This window comes from Pristis pectinata, chromosome 3, assembly GCF_009764475.1.
Source record: "Pristis pectinata isolate sPriPec2 chromosome 3, sPriPec2.1.pri, whole genome shotgun sequence".
Classification (NCBI taxonomy): domain Eukaryota; kingdom Metazoa; phylum Chordata; class Chondrichthyes; order Rhinopristiformes; family Pristidae; genus Pristis; species Pristis pectinata.
Genome location: NC_067407.1, coordinates 50,812,610 through 50,827,646, shown reverse-complemented (window position 1 = coordinate 50,827,646; position 15,037 = coordinate 50,812,610). Strand labels below are relative to the sequence as shown.

Sequence of the window (15,037 nt, the reverse complement as noted above, 5' to 3'; positions counted from 1 at the left end):
AGCCAACAAAGTGGGCCAAGAATGAAAAATTTGCTTTCGTGAATTATGAGAACCATAAACCATCTTACTTTGGTAGTTTTAATTCAGGTCTTTAACCTTACATGGGGACTTCCAAATGCTGGTGCATGTGTGGGAGGAGAACGATGATGAAGAAATCCACGATGATGCTGGAGGAACTGAGCAGGCCAGGCAGCATCCGTGGAGAAAAGCAGGCGGTCAACGTTTTGGGTCAGGACCCTTCTTCAGGACTGAAGATAGGAAAAGGGGAAGCCCAATATATAGGAGGGAAAAGCAGAGCGGTGATAGGTGGACAAAAGAGGGGAGGTGGGGTGGGCACAAGGTGGCGATAGGTAGATGCAGGTAAGAGAGAATGATAGGCAGGTGTGGGGGAGGAGGGGAGAGCAGATCCACTGGGGGATGGGTTAAAGGTTAGGATGATGATGAAGCCTTGGTCTGAAGGGTGAACCATCACAAGACTTGTGGACCATATTGCCATCAGCTCAGTTATTCACATCTCTGTAGATCCAGTAAGAACATGGTTAAATTTTCACCAGGTGATTAACACGTCCCATGCACAAGGGCAGAGGGTAGAGACAGGGACAGCACTGGAGTGAGAGGGAGGGTGCAGGACGCTCCAAGCACTGCTTGGCTGGATGCAGATGCTGCACCTCATAGACCACCAAACAACATGGTATCATTGTAGCAACTATGAAGGAAGTTCATTGTACCACCGGGCATCCGTTTTAATGTGCACATATGCAGATAGGTTGGAGGGGTCTGTCGTGATGATGGCTTTATGAACGCAGTGCATTTTGAAGATGTGAAAATCAAAAACTGCGGATACTGGAATTCTGATTATAGAAACAGTAATTGGTGTAAGTGCTTAGCCTATCGTGCAGCATCAAAGAGGAGAAAAACAGTTAACTTTTCAGGTCGATGAGTCTCCATCAGAACTGGAAATGTGAGAAAACAAATGTACTTTAAATTGTAGCGAGGACAGTGGGGGATGTCTTTATGATTGCTTTGTTTGTAGGAAGAATGGCCAGCAAGGAACATCAAGCACTGCAATCACAGGGTGAATTTAGGTCTTCACTGGGGCCTCGCAGCCTCTGATATCCACCTGGAATACTTGGTACCCAAGCCTCAGCCATTCAACACCCGAGTGAGCAGCTGCATAACACCCCAGTGCAGAAATGCTGGAGGGCCATGGGAGGGCTGATTGTGGCAGGGAATGTGGACTTCAGCAATTCCACAACACACAGGTTATCAACCAGGAATACCTCGGCTGCCAGAGCTGGGGTCTGGGTAGCTTGTTTCAACCTGAAGTGATATGATTATTCCGAGAAGAGAAATAAATCATCTCTCTTTTCTTCCTACCTATTGGTAGTCATACAAAGGTGTCCACACAAGTCTTTTACATATTACCAGAGGCCTGTATTTCAGTTCTTTGGATTCAGAGATATATAGTTGATTGACACCACTTTCTGACTGGCAACTTGTCTTTTAGTGTGCAGAATGGTAAGGTCCTTTGCTTGGATTCCTCAAGATTGATATCTGTGATGCTTTAACTTGGTATCATTTGAATCCGAGCAGCCAGCCCATGGGTCCACTTACAGGTGTGTATGAATCGGGTAGCATGAAGGAATTATGGCATGAATCCAGGAGTCTTGTGCACACCAGCAGAAAGATCTTCATATAGTTACATACCACCCACATATTGATAAGCTGGGAGCTTTATTCCTGGGCTAATCTGAAAAGAGAAACACACAGCAGGCCAGGCAACATCTGGGGAATGAGAACTAAAGCTTCAGGTCCAAGAACCTTCATCAGTTCTGACAACGGGTCTTTGACTTGAAACATTAACTCTCTTTCTCTTTCTCTGGGTGCTGACAGAGCTGCTGAGTGTTTTTGGCATTCTCTCTTTAAATTTCAGATTTCCAACATCTGCAGTTTTGTTTTATTTCCACTTCTTGCTGATCTGTGGCTGCTTCGAGGGCCAGGTGCCATCAGGGTGCCTTCAGGTTGGCCAGAAGTCGGGTACCTCCCATCCCTCAGCGAAGCAGGACAGATCCTCGAGCACCCATTCATCCCCATTGACCTCCTTGGTGTCAAAGTGGAAGGGACTGGTCCCCCTGAAAAATCTGCCATGCCAGTGCTCAGCCAGATGCAAGATCATGGCAGAAGCGGCCAAGGGGAGGTGGGGGGGGGGGGTGGTGGGTGGTGGGGTGGCCAAATTTACAGCAACTGTCCGAGGGTGGCCGTTGGGTCCACTGGGTCCTGTTCCAAGGTGCTGAAAATATCTGCCACCAGCCAACCTCCTCTGGCACTGGTGTTAAGCTGTGTGAAGGAAGCTCCGCCCCTGCTGTAGATCCTTCATGCAGCAATACCTTGCTGCAAGCTAGACCTGTGTACTGGATCCACTCTCTTCTGTACCCATTGCTGCTCCTGAGGCTCTCACAGTTGTTCACGGTCTTAGAGTCGTGCAGCATGGAAGCAGTTCATTCAGCCCACCATGTCCATGCCAAAAGTAGCTGCTGCTTGTACTGTGATCTGGTGTCAAAGTAAACGCAGCAAACATTGCGCAAAGCAGTGAACAAGTGGGCAGCTCCAAAGTCTTAAAAATGAGCACCAAACTATTACCAACTTGGTTCTGAAACTCCCGAAACAAGCAACCGACATAGAATGTCATATTCAATTGTGGCTGTGAGGCTGCTGTGTTTCTTGCCAAGTTCCTGGGTCAATTTATTGTTTTCTCCAGTACTGTTCTACTCTGGCCCAAGTTTCATTGGTGAGATGCAGGGAAACCTGCGAGGGTCCAGTTAATGTCATTCTTCATCAATGGGTTTGAATTCGGCAAACTGCTTCTCCCAAGAGGATTTTCTGCGCTCAGGCACAGATTCACTGTAGAAGCTGGCAGGTTGGCAGTGCATTTTCAGTGTGCTGTTGCTTTATTGCTTTTAACCACCTCCTCAGCCATTCACAAAAGTTAAAGCTCCTTACTTCATGTGGTATGAAGGTTTTTAGGATCGGTTTCACTTGTATGAAGATTCCGTTGTGACTCCCTAACACTGGCATCAGATAGAAAAATTCCTGGTTCACTTCAGACACCTGTGCTCTGTTCACACAGGTTATACAGATAAGTAACATTGTCAGATCCACTTTAATTAATGTGGGAAGGCCAATTTGTACTTGTCCAGTATTTGTAAAAAGTAGTGTTGACCAAACAACTCAATCGTTTTAAATTCCTGTTGAAATCTGCCAGTTTTGTTCCTTGTTTGGAGCTCACTTCATCTGGTCTCAACTGTGCAATTAAATTATCCAACTGGTTTTCAGAAAAACTAGTCTAGTAGTTAAGTTTTGATCAGACAGCAGAGGCAACAGTTACTCAGTGTTGGTCAGTGTTTTAACAAAGTTCTTCCTGCTGCGTTTATAAGTATGTGGGTATGAGCATGTGTGAGCCACTGCAACAACTGTTAAGTTTGTCTCTCTTATTCTCTCTTCCTTACACACATACACACAGATACATGCACATGGAAACATATACACACATGCATGCGCGTGCCCCCCTCTCCCCCCCCCCCCCCCCCACACACACACACACACACACACAGAGGAAAAAGGCAGCTTCTAACACTTTGGATCTGAAAGCGATGTTACTTTATTTTCATTGTAAAACTATTTAGATTTCCATTTATGATTTGGAATAGTTATTTAATGTGGAAAGTAGGTATTTTACATAGAAGGACACAGAATTTTATGGCACAGGAAAAGACTCTTCTGCTCAAAAAGTCTATTCTGATACTTAGGCTCCAAGCCAGCACTTTATTTCTTCAAACCTTATCAACCGTATCCTTCTATTTTTTACCTCCAGACACAGTTATCAAATGTCTCTTTAAATACATCTGTGGTATTTGTCTGTGACGGTGAGCTCCACATCCTTACCATGCCGTGCACAAAGTTTCTCTGCTCTCCTGCTGGTGTGGATTTGGCAAGCCATTTGAAGTTCAAGGACCCGAATATAGAGCTCTAAATACATTCTGATTCTATTTTTTTTGCCATAATGAGAAATGCATGATGATGAGTTAATTTATCAATGAAGGTTAAGCTTTCTATTAAGTTTTAGTCTTGCTTTGGGCCCAAACAGACTCAAACATATTCTTCATTTCCAGGCTGAGTTCAGTGAATTTTTACCGGATGTGGGTGTTTTTTTTTATCTGAGCTCTGCAGCGTGCTTAAGTTTGCATCAACACACAGTGCACTTCTTAGCATGGGTGGTTTAGCAGGTCCATCCCCATGACGAGCTTCTACCAAAGCCACAGATCTGCATGTATTTCCTGTTGGAGGTAAGTGGGTCATGCTCGTCAATGTTGGGTGCAGAAAGAACTACATTTCTGAGAGGTTTGAAGAAAGAACACTGAGTTCTCAGTCAGTGAATTAACTTGCTTTCCACAGTGCACTAAAGGCCAAAAACAAGTCTTCAAACTGTATTTCAAACTAGCCCTGAAAATAAAAGAGTAATATCATTCAGATTCATGTAATATGTTCTCAAAATGGCATCTAGAAGTCTGATTTTTTTTCCCCTTTTAATTCTACCTACTCATTTCATTAGTGTTTAAAGCCAATGATCCAGATTTCAATGTTGGCATTAATAATTCACATAAAGAAGGACTTTGCTGTGATTCTTGGGGGAGCAAAAAACACTACCTCGTGATATTTGCTTCACACACTTGACCACCTCAATCATCTTGCTTGCTCTTTGGCAACTGGTGTAGCTGGTCACTGTTAGAACTAACTGATGGCCAACTGTGTGCTGATTCAAGAAGTTGCATTTATGGTGGTTTCTTCGAAAAAATAGCCCGTGATTCCTTTATCCTTGCCCCATCTCCAACTCCCATTTCCTCCTCAAAATCCCTGAATGTGTCGCCACCTCCCAGATCCATGGCCATCTTTCTCATGATGCCACGCTTGAAAGCCTTGTGCCAGGTTTCTGCGCCTCCTGCAGCCCTTACAAAGTCAGAAGTAACATTCAGGGTGTCTCCTCTGTACTATCCTTCCTCGCTCTAACCAGCCTGCCTGCAACATTTGACACCATTTTTCTGCAGTTCTTGTCCGATATTCTGTTGGGTGGAAATAAACTTGCCTCGTGAAATTCTTATCTATTGAATTGCAACCAATCCGCTGCCAAGTTTCTCTTCTCATTCCCACATTATTACTTCTGGGAGTTCTCCAGGATGTATACCTGACTCCCATTGAATTTTGATCGACATGCAGCTTGTCAGTGACCTGTTTCACACTCAAGCTGATGACACTTGGTTCCGCCTTGCCTGCCTCACAAACATGCTGTTCATGCTGCTTGGTCGACGTCCAGAGTCGGTCTAGCTGAAACTGATTCCACCAGAATAAAGAGAAGTTTGAAGGCAATTGGCTGCACGGCACAGGACCTTTGCTTTACCCCTTCCCGCCCTCAACTCTCTCCCTCATTCTAGAGCATGGTCACGTTCAGCATTTGCGGCTGGACCACAGGTATTGGAGGGGAAGGCCCCAAACTCAGATAGCTTTGATCATCAGAATTGTCTAGAAATAGTTGAATGACATTTTAAATAATTAAAAATCAACTTTCATTGTAGATTCTGAGCCAACCAACCAGCACTAACAAACTGCCATCACCGAAGGCAGGTAGTTAGCAGGTAACCTCCAAAGACAGCCCCACAATCCTGGATGCACGCTGCAGCCAACCATCTGAAGCAGCTTGAGAAAGGTGGATGAGGTGATGGGCTGTGGTTTGGGGTCGATGGGGTTTGGACACCATTTGGTTACAGGAGTGAGAGTGGGGAGAAAGGCAGAATCAGCAAGACATGATGGTATAAGGGATAACACAGAAGGGAATGACCTATTTGGATAACAGGAGTGAGGACCAGGTGTCAGGAGGGGAATCGAGGATTATGGGACGAAACAGGAGAGTGGGTTCGAGGATAGTTGGATCAGCCACAATCTTATTGAGCAGTAAAGCAGGCAGGAGGGGTCTAGTTGTTGAGTGACCTGATCACTCCTATTTACATTCACATGTTCTTTTCCTCCAGCCACTGGTATAGAATTGAGATATTTTGTTTACCAAGAGATGGTACAATTGGCACCATTGAGGTTGTTTGCATTTACATTTTGTACAGTTTTACTGCTTTGGTAAGGTTAATGGAAACATCAAACTGAACCCCACAAGCAGATCCATTTGCATGAGGACTGATCCTATATCTGTGCAGCACACTTACTGCTCCTGCATGTTTTTCATAGTCCTGTGCAGCATCTACTGGTGGAAAGTTAGTACTGCTTGTAGTTATCAATTGAAGTATTTCAGAAGGACTCACTGAGCAAAAATAAAGGAATTGCAAAGAGTTCTTGCAAAGTTCTGCTTGCAGCACAAGTAGGACATGACTTGTTCCAACTATCTTATGCTCATTGTAAAATCTCAGTTTTTTTTTGTCCTGAAGTTGTTCTCCAGTCATCCCTCCACATCCCAAACAATCTTGCTTAGAGTCAGGAGACCCTTCAATTTACATCTGAATTTTGCAGCATGTCAATTTTAAAGGAGGTTAGTTTTTCCACTGGGTTGAGGTAATCCACCATTATTGGGGATAAGGGTGCCCTGTTTGTAAGGGAGCAAAGTTTGAGGTGATGCAATTAACTGTGCAGATAGCTGGTGTCGGTGGAGTCGCGGGGTCAACCGAACCCCATTGGTAGAATGAGATAAACTACCCCAGGATAACCGGTTGAAAGCAGGAAGTTGCTGTGAATTTAATGTAATGACATGCTCCTGTAGCTGAGAAAAGAAGGCACTTTAATTTGAATGTTATACCTGACCAGGAATAGCTTGATGCTGACAATAGATGCTGCCCAAAAGGAGAAAAAATGTTTAATTCCTAAGCACAATGGAAGGTCTGTTCAGCGACGTAGAGATGTTTTATTCCGTATTCGCAACATACCATAACTATTTCCTACATTTGCCTGTACCTGTGCCAATAGTACTGAACCACAAAGGCATCACTGTGGCAATTTATATGCTTTTTTGTTCTGACAAAATCCAGGGTTTAATGTAGCAACCAGATTCCTATGATTTGTGGGTTAACAGCCCACTTTGGTTCTTTGTTATAATCATTGCATAAAATAAATAGTTTCCATTTGAAGGGCACATAGCACGTTCTACCTGGTCCTATGGGTCATGCAAAGAATGAGCCTTTTGGAAATTATTTAGAGCATAACTTACCATAGCACTACCACTCTATAATTACACAAATAATAATTGAAAATTCAATGTTTGGAAAGTTGTAGTCATCAAGAATGTTTTCTTTCATGATCCCTGTGGGATAGTAATGTTAAGAAATCTAATTTTTCATTGAATTTTGCATAAAATAATTTCTGCTGCATTGTTGAATGTAAACCGTAGTCACCATTTTTACTAGTATATCCCTGTGCTGGTAGGAATGCCAGGCCAAACTTTTAAATTTTAAGGGCCATGTCTTATGGCCTGGTGACTGAATGGTATTAAAGTCCATGTAGGGTAGGATTCATCTCTTGGCCCTATCAGATCGACAGATTTCAAGTCTTGTGATATTGTTTGGTAATTGGATGATTGGGGAAGAGACAAATGGGAGGGATAAAGGGAGATATGCCATGTGATATTCAAACTGGAATGCAACTTTCGCTATTCTCCTTGTATATCACTACTGGTGAAGGAATTGAAGCTGAGAAACTTGATCGTGCAACATCTTAATATCAGCATTACTTGGCTGGAAGTTAATTTTTCCCTGGAAGTGAAACACAACAACATCCACTTACGATGTTCTCCAGCCCTAGTCCTCAGCATAGACTGCTCCAATAATCAATATTAAAGCCAATGCCACACTCAGCTACCTAGCTCCACGGTCCTTCCAGGGGGGCCGTGGCTAACCTGTGCCACAACCTAAGAGTTTGCCACTCACCAAATTACTGAGGTCACTGATACTGTATCTTCCAAGAGATGCAAGTTCTACCTTTGTTTTACTGCAGGAGGTGCGGCGCAAGAGGTGTGTGGATTTGCCAGATTTTCCAGCTCAGGCCATCATAGACTGCACCCACATAGCCACTGAAGCCTCCTGTTCAGGATCTGGAGCTCCTCATAAATCACAAGGGCTCGAATGATCAGGTTGTGGTAAACACTGCAAGGAACTTTCTCATGATCAATGAAAGCTATCCTGAAGCCAACAGAACTCCTTAATTCTAAGATGATCACTGATACATATCTGTGACTGTCTGAGAGGGGCCTGGATCCATAGATTTTAGGATACAAGAACAAGCCACCCTCCCCCCACCCCGACACATGGTCTCGGCTCAAAACGTCGACTATCCCTTTGCCTCCACAGGTGCTGCTGCTTGACCCACCAAGTTCCTCCAGCAGTTTGCTTTTTGCTCCATTTCCCAGCACATGCAGTCTCTTGTGACCCTCCTGCTCTTACGTGACTTCTCACCTCTGTGCGTTTCCCAGTTCCTGCAGTCCAATGGAAGCCACAGCAACAAAAGGAACTTCACGCACAAGTGGCCTCGTTAAAGTGAGATTTTTCTGCCTACACTACTCGGTTTCCCTTCAGTTCTCAGTAGATATGGACTCCTACTTTGTCACCTGCTACTTACTGCACAACTGAGCAAACAGGCTGGCAGAGTCCTCAACTGAGGGCTTCCAGCAAGAAGGGGAGCTGCAGTAAACACAAGATGATCAGGCAAAAGGAAAGACAATGAGCATGAAAGGGAGTTGGGCCATCCTCAACAGCACCCACAGCATGTGCCACTGGGAGAATCAAATGACATATAGTGCACTAGGGAGACCATCTCTGACAAGCTGTCAAGGACAGTCCAATAAGCCACAGATTCTTATGACATACAAAGTACAATGGCCACTCATAGACATCAGTCACTATAACGGATATCTCTGTGTTAATGCTAAGGGGCATTGGCCTCATCTCAAAGTGTATTTCGCATTCTCCAAGGTACTGAGAAATATTTTTGAAATTGCAGGCTCACTCCCTGCCTGAACTCCACAGTTATCTTCCCAGTCTGTAGCCTGTGGTGGAAGAATTGAAATTATTCTGCCAGGCAGATTGTGATAGACCCAAACATGAGAAGAATGTGCAGAGAATGTAATTTGTTTCGATTAGAGTCAAACCACAATGGATCCTTTTGCTTAAAATGTCAGGCAACATTCATATTATCATAGTGGATCATACCTGTCGTTTTCAATGGTGAAAGAATCCATATCCTGGTATCTCCCATCCCCTTTGCAGAACACTTAACTTTTGGGACAACATGCATTATAGAAATAAAATGTTCAAAGTCAGTGGTTCTAGCACCACCATAATAATTTCCAATTGGACAAACAGTTCTTCCATTATCCTGCCTTGTAGATTTTGTTCTTCTGGGAAACTTTTGAGGTTTGCAAACAATTGGCTCAATAGATCTGTTGCCAAGGGCAATTGCACTGATAAACAGATAGCCAATGTGATCTGATGCAATAGTACTTTCATTTCTCTGACAGATTAAATGCAATGCTGAAGCATAATGGGTAAATATTGATCCCTTCAGTTGAAGAGTACTTAACCCTAATAATTGCATGGGATCATTTAAACTGAGAGCCAAGGCCCTTAGACTTATTGAAACTTTAGCTTTCTCATTCTGAAAAACAACTTGCATGCTAGTACCTAAGATGTGGTTATAGGAGCCTTATGGGAAATAGATGAACCTTGTGCTCATTGAAGTTGCATTTAAAGGCCATATTTTCTTGGGTCCGCTAATATGGATGTTCGGCAGACACTGACCTTTGACTGCCTGACCATCCTCTTGGAGAAAAAAACCTAAATGACGGAACCACGATTGTAGTGAAGCTATTGTGGTGATGCATGGATCTGGAGCATGTGCTTTCAAAAACCTATTATTCCAATGGTAAGGAGTCCTGCAAAAAGCATGGACACCTTACAATGTGGGCCTCTCTGAATAGTATGCATCTACATTCATGTCCTTACTTCTGTAGCAACAAGCTATAAGGCCACTTTAACACTCGTACATTAAATTTTTATGAAGGTTGTGAGCACCCATTGCTAATGGAGCCACTGGTGAGGGCAAAGGCATAGGGTTCATGCCAGTGTAGAAAAGCTTGGACCTTCTGCGAGGATGGTTAAGCTTCTGCATCCTCCTGCAACGAGAAACAACTGTACCGCTGCATAAGTGGGCACTGGGGAGACACTGATCACAGTGCCACCTTCACAGCTGAGTTTTAGCCTTGCCATTTATTATGAAAAATACATGTGGCTCCGAGTCTGTATCTTGGCACTTTGTCGCCTATTGCCAGGTTGCAAGGGCTGAATCCGGTGCTTTGAATTACAATATAGCTGTGGTGTACAATGCATTTGTCTGTTGAGTGCCTCCACCTATTTTCTCCAAAGTTTATATCATTTGTAATGGCTAAATGAAAGCATAAAAAATGAAATGTAAATGATTAATATCTGGGTATGAAATGCCTTTCTTATAAGTTATCTAAAAATAATATATAAAGGAAACATTGAACAACTTCTAATCTATGTAATAAACCCTAGTGCCTTCTCATTAGACTAGGATTCTGTGTTGGCCTCAAGGCTTGACCGCTATGTTGCAGTAGCTGTTGCCTGGTGACTGGAAGGCAGCTCTATTGCTGTGGTGGGAGAAGCAGGAGTTTCTATCGGTTATCCAAATGAACTCTTATCCTCGAGAAACAGAGGACTGCAGATGCTAGAATCTAGATGAAAAACTTCCTCAGGACCATCAAGATTTCTTCTTTTGCCACAGCCCTAAGACTCTGCTCTCAGCTGTGTGCCACACCCAGCCTTGCTAGATCACAGCGACTCCTGGTGCTTTCCAGCAGTCAGTGGCTGCTCTTCGAGGGTAAGAATTTGAATGAAAAACACAATGATGCTGGAGGAACTCAGCAGACCAGGCAGCATCCGTGGAGAAAAGCAGGCAGTCAACGTTTCGGGTCAGGACCCTTCTTCAGGACTGAAGATGGGAAAAGGGGAAGCTATCTGAATTGGGCTTGAACCAAAACGTTGACCGCCTGCTTTTCTCCACAGATGCTGCCTGGCCTGCTGAGTTCCTCCACATTGGAACTCTTACCCTCGAAGAGCAGTGGAGAGGTTGAACTTTCTTCAGACCCTCATATCTCATGGTTTACAAGTACCTTCTGTCTCTTCCACATGAATTGCTCCATCTTTGAAATAGCCTTTTTATCTCAAATGGACACATTCCACTAAAAGCCAACACATGCAGTATTTGCAATGCTATTGTTTGCTAATGCCAGTTGTTTGCCAATGCTAATGCCCTACACTGCAAGTACACCAGGTGAGTCCCCCACTACTCCTAAACCTCCACACCAAGGAGGAGGATTCCAAAGATGAAGAGCCCACATGAAGGCAGAAAGGCTCAGCTTCTGACATTGTGAATGCAGAACAGAGGTTAGAATGGTGCAGTTCCTTGGGGGCACCCAGCATGAATGGGCTCCAGTCGGGTAGGAGGCAAGGGAAAATGTGTGGTGTTGGCTTGTGACAGGATTTCGAATTTTCAGCACCTGCAGCTTTTTGTTTTTCGAAAGCTGCTGAGAACCAAGCTGTACAGTGTTCACAATAAATTGCCTAACCCTAACAACTGGGGAAACAGCCCCTGTTCCCAGATAGCAGCATTGAGGTTCATGAAACACCTTCTCTTCCCACTAACTAGCAGTCTGCTGGTGTTGGAAATTTACCTGCTGCTGGCTCACAGTTAGCAGACCTCAGATGGCTGTATCTGTGCTTCCCAACAAAGCAGAAACCTGCTCCATCACCCTCTGTGTTATCCTTGTGTTGATGGTGCCCAGCACAGAAGTGTGTATCCCCTTAAGGGTAACAATAATACCCCGCTGCCTTGCACCACATCCTGCAGGATGTTAGAGATGGACTCATCCATTGCTCCTGGTCATCTTGTGCAATTGGTCTCCTCTTCACTCTGCCTTTCTTCAGCCTGAAATGTTAACTCTGATCCTCTTTCCATGATGCTGCCTGACCTGCTGAGTGTTTCCAACATTTTCTGTTTTCGTTCGAGGCTAATTGTATGTTGATCTTCAGCTCGAGGGAGGGTTAGAATGAATAGGAAGAGGAGAAAATTATATTTTTATTACATAGAGCCTTAGTTGGACCTCATCTGGAGTTCCCTCCTCTTGGGTCTACATCTCAGAAAATATAAACTGGCCTTGGAGCAAGTAAAATGGGTACAATTATGAGAAAACTTGGCTTGTGTTTCCCTGAGTTATTATGGTTGAGGGGTTACTCAATTGGAATCCAGAAAATGGGAAATCATGAAAAGGCAGGACGAATCTTAATATTATAGCTGGGTCATTCTGGCCAGAATTTAGGAAGCATATTTTTACACAAGGAGTAATGGAATTGCAGGGGTCTCTCCCTCCAAAGGGCATGCCATTCACATTTGACTTGCCTACTTAGGGAATGTTGCAGCTCAGATAGTACCAGATTTTAAATTTATTGTTCAAGATGGTAAGTGCTTTAATAATCTTCAGTGTCTTATAAGGAATTGTAAGAAATAGGCAGTGTGGTGTCAATATGTGCAAACATAAGATTCTTGTGGAGTGATGGAAATTCCACAAATCTCAGGATATATTTAATAGTCATAATTATAGAGTCACAGAGTTATACAGCATGGAAACAGGCCCTTCAGTCCAACATGTCCATGCTGACCAAGTTGTCTAACTGAGCTGGTCCCATTTCCATGAGTTTGGCTCATTTCCCTCTAAACCTTTCTATCCATGTAACTGTGTCCAAATGCCTTTTAAATGTCATAATTGTACGGCGTCTACCACTTCCTCTGGTAACTCGTTCCATTTACTCACCACCTTTTGTGTAAAACAAAATGGAGTCCTTAGGAATTCTCTTCCTAAGTCCTTCAACCTACCTCTCCTTATTTAAGGCACTTCTTTGACCAACCTTTTGGTTACTTAATCACTTTATATGATTTGATCTCAAATGTTAATTGTTTGCTGGTGAGATGTCTTGGAAATACAGCTGTTCCTTGAATATAGATCATTGCTGTTCAAGTTGCATTAATGCTGTGTAGAATTAATATCATATTTATGAACTGTTTTCCATTTAGCTGATGGAGCTGGGAGGATGAACCTTCAGGATTTCAGGGCATGGATTACAATAGCAACAGATATGATCACAGATGTGCAAAATGCCACTTATGTTCTTAATGTTAGATAAAGTATCGATACATTTGTAATCTTAAACATGAAATTAATATTTTAGACTAAACCAATCCTAGTACTTAAACGATACCCTGACAAATATTCTTTTGATTCTCTTGCCTGAAATTACAGCCCAGTGTTATTAAAATTTAAAATCAAAGACCAATGAATAAAAGTCATGAAACCATTAGTCTACTTAGAAAAAGTTCTGGACTCATGTGGACATGACTTCCTTTTACTAAATATTGCATCAGCAAATTGATCCAAGATGGCAGTTCAAAGCATTGGTTGTTATATTATAGCACAGGTTAGGATATAAAGTTGTATTACTGTGGGCAGTCACTGTGCTCCCTGCCATTTAGTTAAGTAGGAAATTATGCAATGTGCAAACATGACCAAATGGGATATTAATCATCTAGTTCAAAAATAATGTCACAACATTCACACTGTAACATATTAAAGGCAAAAACAATTTGATTAGCACAAAGACTTTGAAGTATTTGAAAACTTGTGAGTCCCCTTATGTGAAATTGACCCTGATATTTTAATCTTCATTTTTAGACATCCTTGCACCCTTTAAGTCAAAACTAGTTTTGATGAGTATTTTGCCTGAAGTCCGTGACATCCAAACATAAGTTGAATCACATGGTGATTCACTGGATGAATAAATATTTCTAAACTTTCAGTTGTGAAATACCACTCATCCTGTGCCATTTCAGAAGTTCTGACACCCATACAGTGCCATTTTTGTTTAGAATTTTACTTCTCTGTTTCAAAACCATTTGCTCACATCTGTTTAAGACCTATTCTTATGCACCATTGACTGTGAGGTTTAGCGTTACTTTTATTCTAAGGCCTTTTTCAATTATGCTCTTAATCCCAGCACTTGGAGATAACATTTCTTGGTGCAGATAGATTAGTCCTCGATTTCTCCTTCCATTTGCTCTTGCAACAGAGTGCTCCAATTGGCCTAGCTTTACGGTTTACCAGCAAAGTGTCCATTTGGCAAGTAAAATAAAAGGAAGTATATTATCCAAATGATGAAAGGCTGTTGCACTCTGAGATGTAGAAGGATCTGGGTGTTCTGGACACAATTTGCAGAAGGCTAGTATACACATACTGCAAGTAATTAGAAAAACTAATGGCATCCATTGTTTATTGCAAAGGGAATTGAATATAAAGGCAGTGAGGTTATTCTTCAGTTCTGTAGGGCAAAGGCGAGACTATAACTGGAGAACTGTGTGCAGTATTGGTCTCCTTGTTTAAGGAAGCATGTAAATATATAAATTGATTTGAAGCATGTAAGATCATGAGGAGTCTTGACAGAATGTATAAGGATTGGACGTTGCCTCTTGTGAGCAAATCTAGAACTAGGAGTCACCCATTTAAGGCAGATGAGGTGAATTCTTTTCTGTCAGACAGTCATGAGTCTTTGGAACTCTCACCTGCAATGGGATGTGGAAACAGAGTCTTTGAATGTTTTTTAAGACAAAGGTAGACTGACTCTTGATTAGAAAGGAGGTGAAAGGTTATGCTGGGGTGTGCAGGAATGTGAAGTTGAGTGTACAATAAGATGAACAGTAGTCTTATTGAATGATGAAGCAGGTTTAAAGGGTCAAGAGACCTAAACCTGCTCCTAAATCATATTCTCATTGTTAAATCTGGGCTGAAGGTAGAAATTTACCTGGGTTAGACTAACATTCTATGTTCCATTACTGTGAGATAATAAGTGCTGTTGCACTGAATATTGATTTT

General features: G+C 42.7%; 1 protein-coding gene across 21 annotated transcripts in view; it reads left to right on the top strand.

Annotated features, from left to right (window-relative positions):
- Positions 1-15,037, top strand: part of ptprc (protein tyrosine phosphatase receptor type C) — a 178,271-nt gene that overhangs the window by 63,952 nt on the left and 99,282 nt on the right. The window lies entirely within an intron of this gene.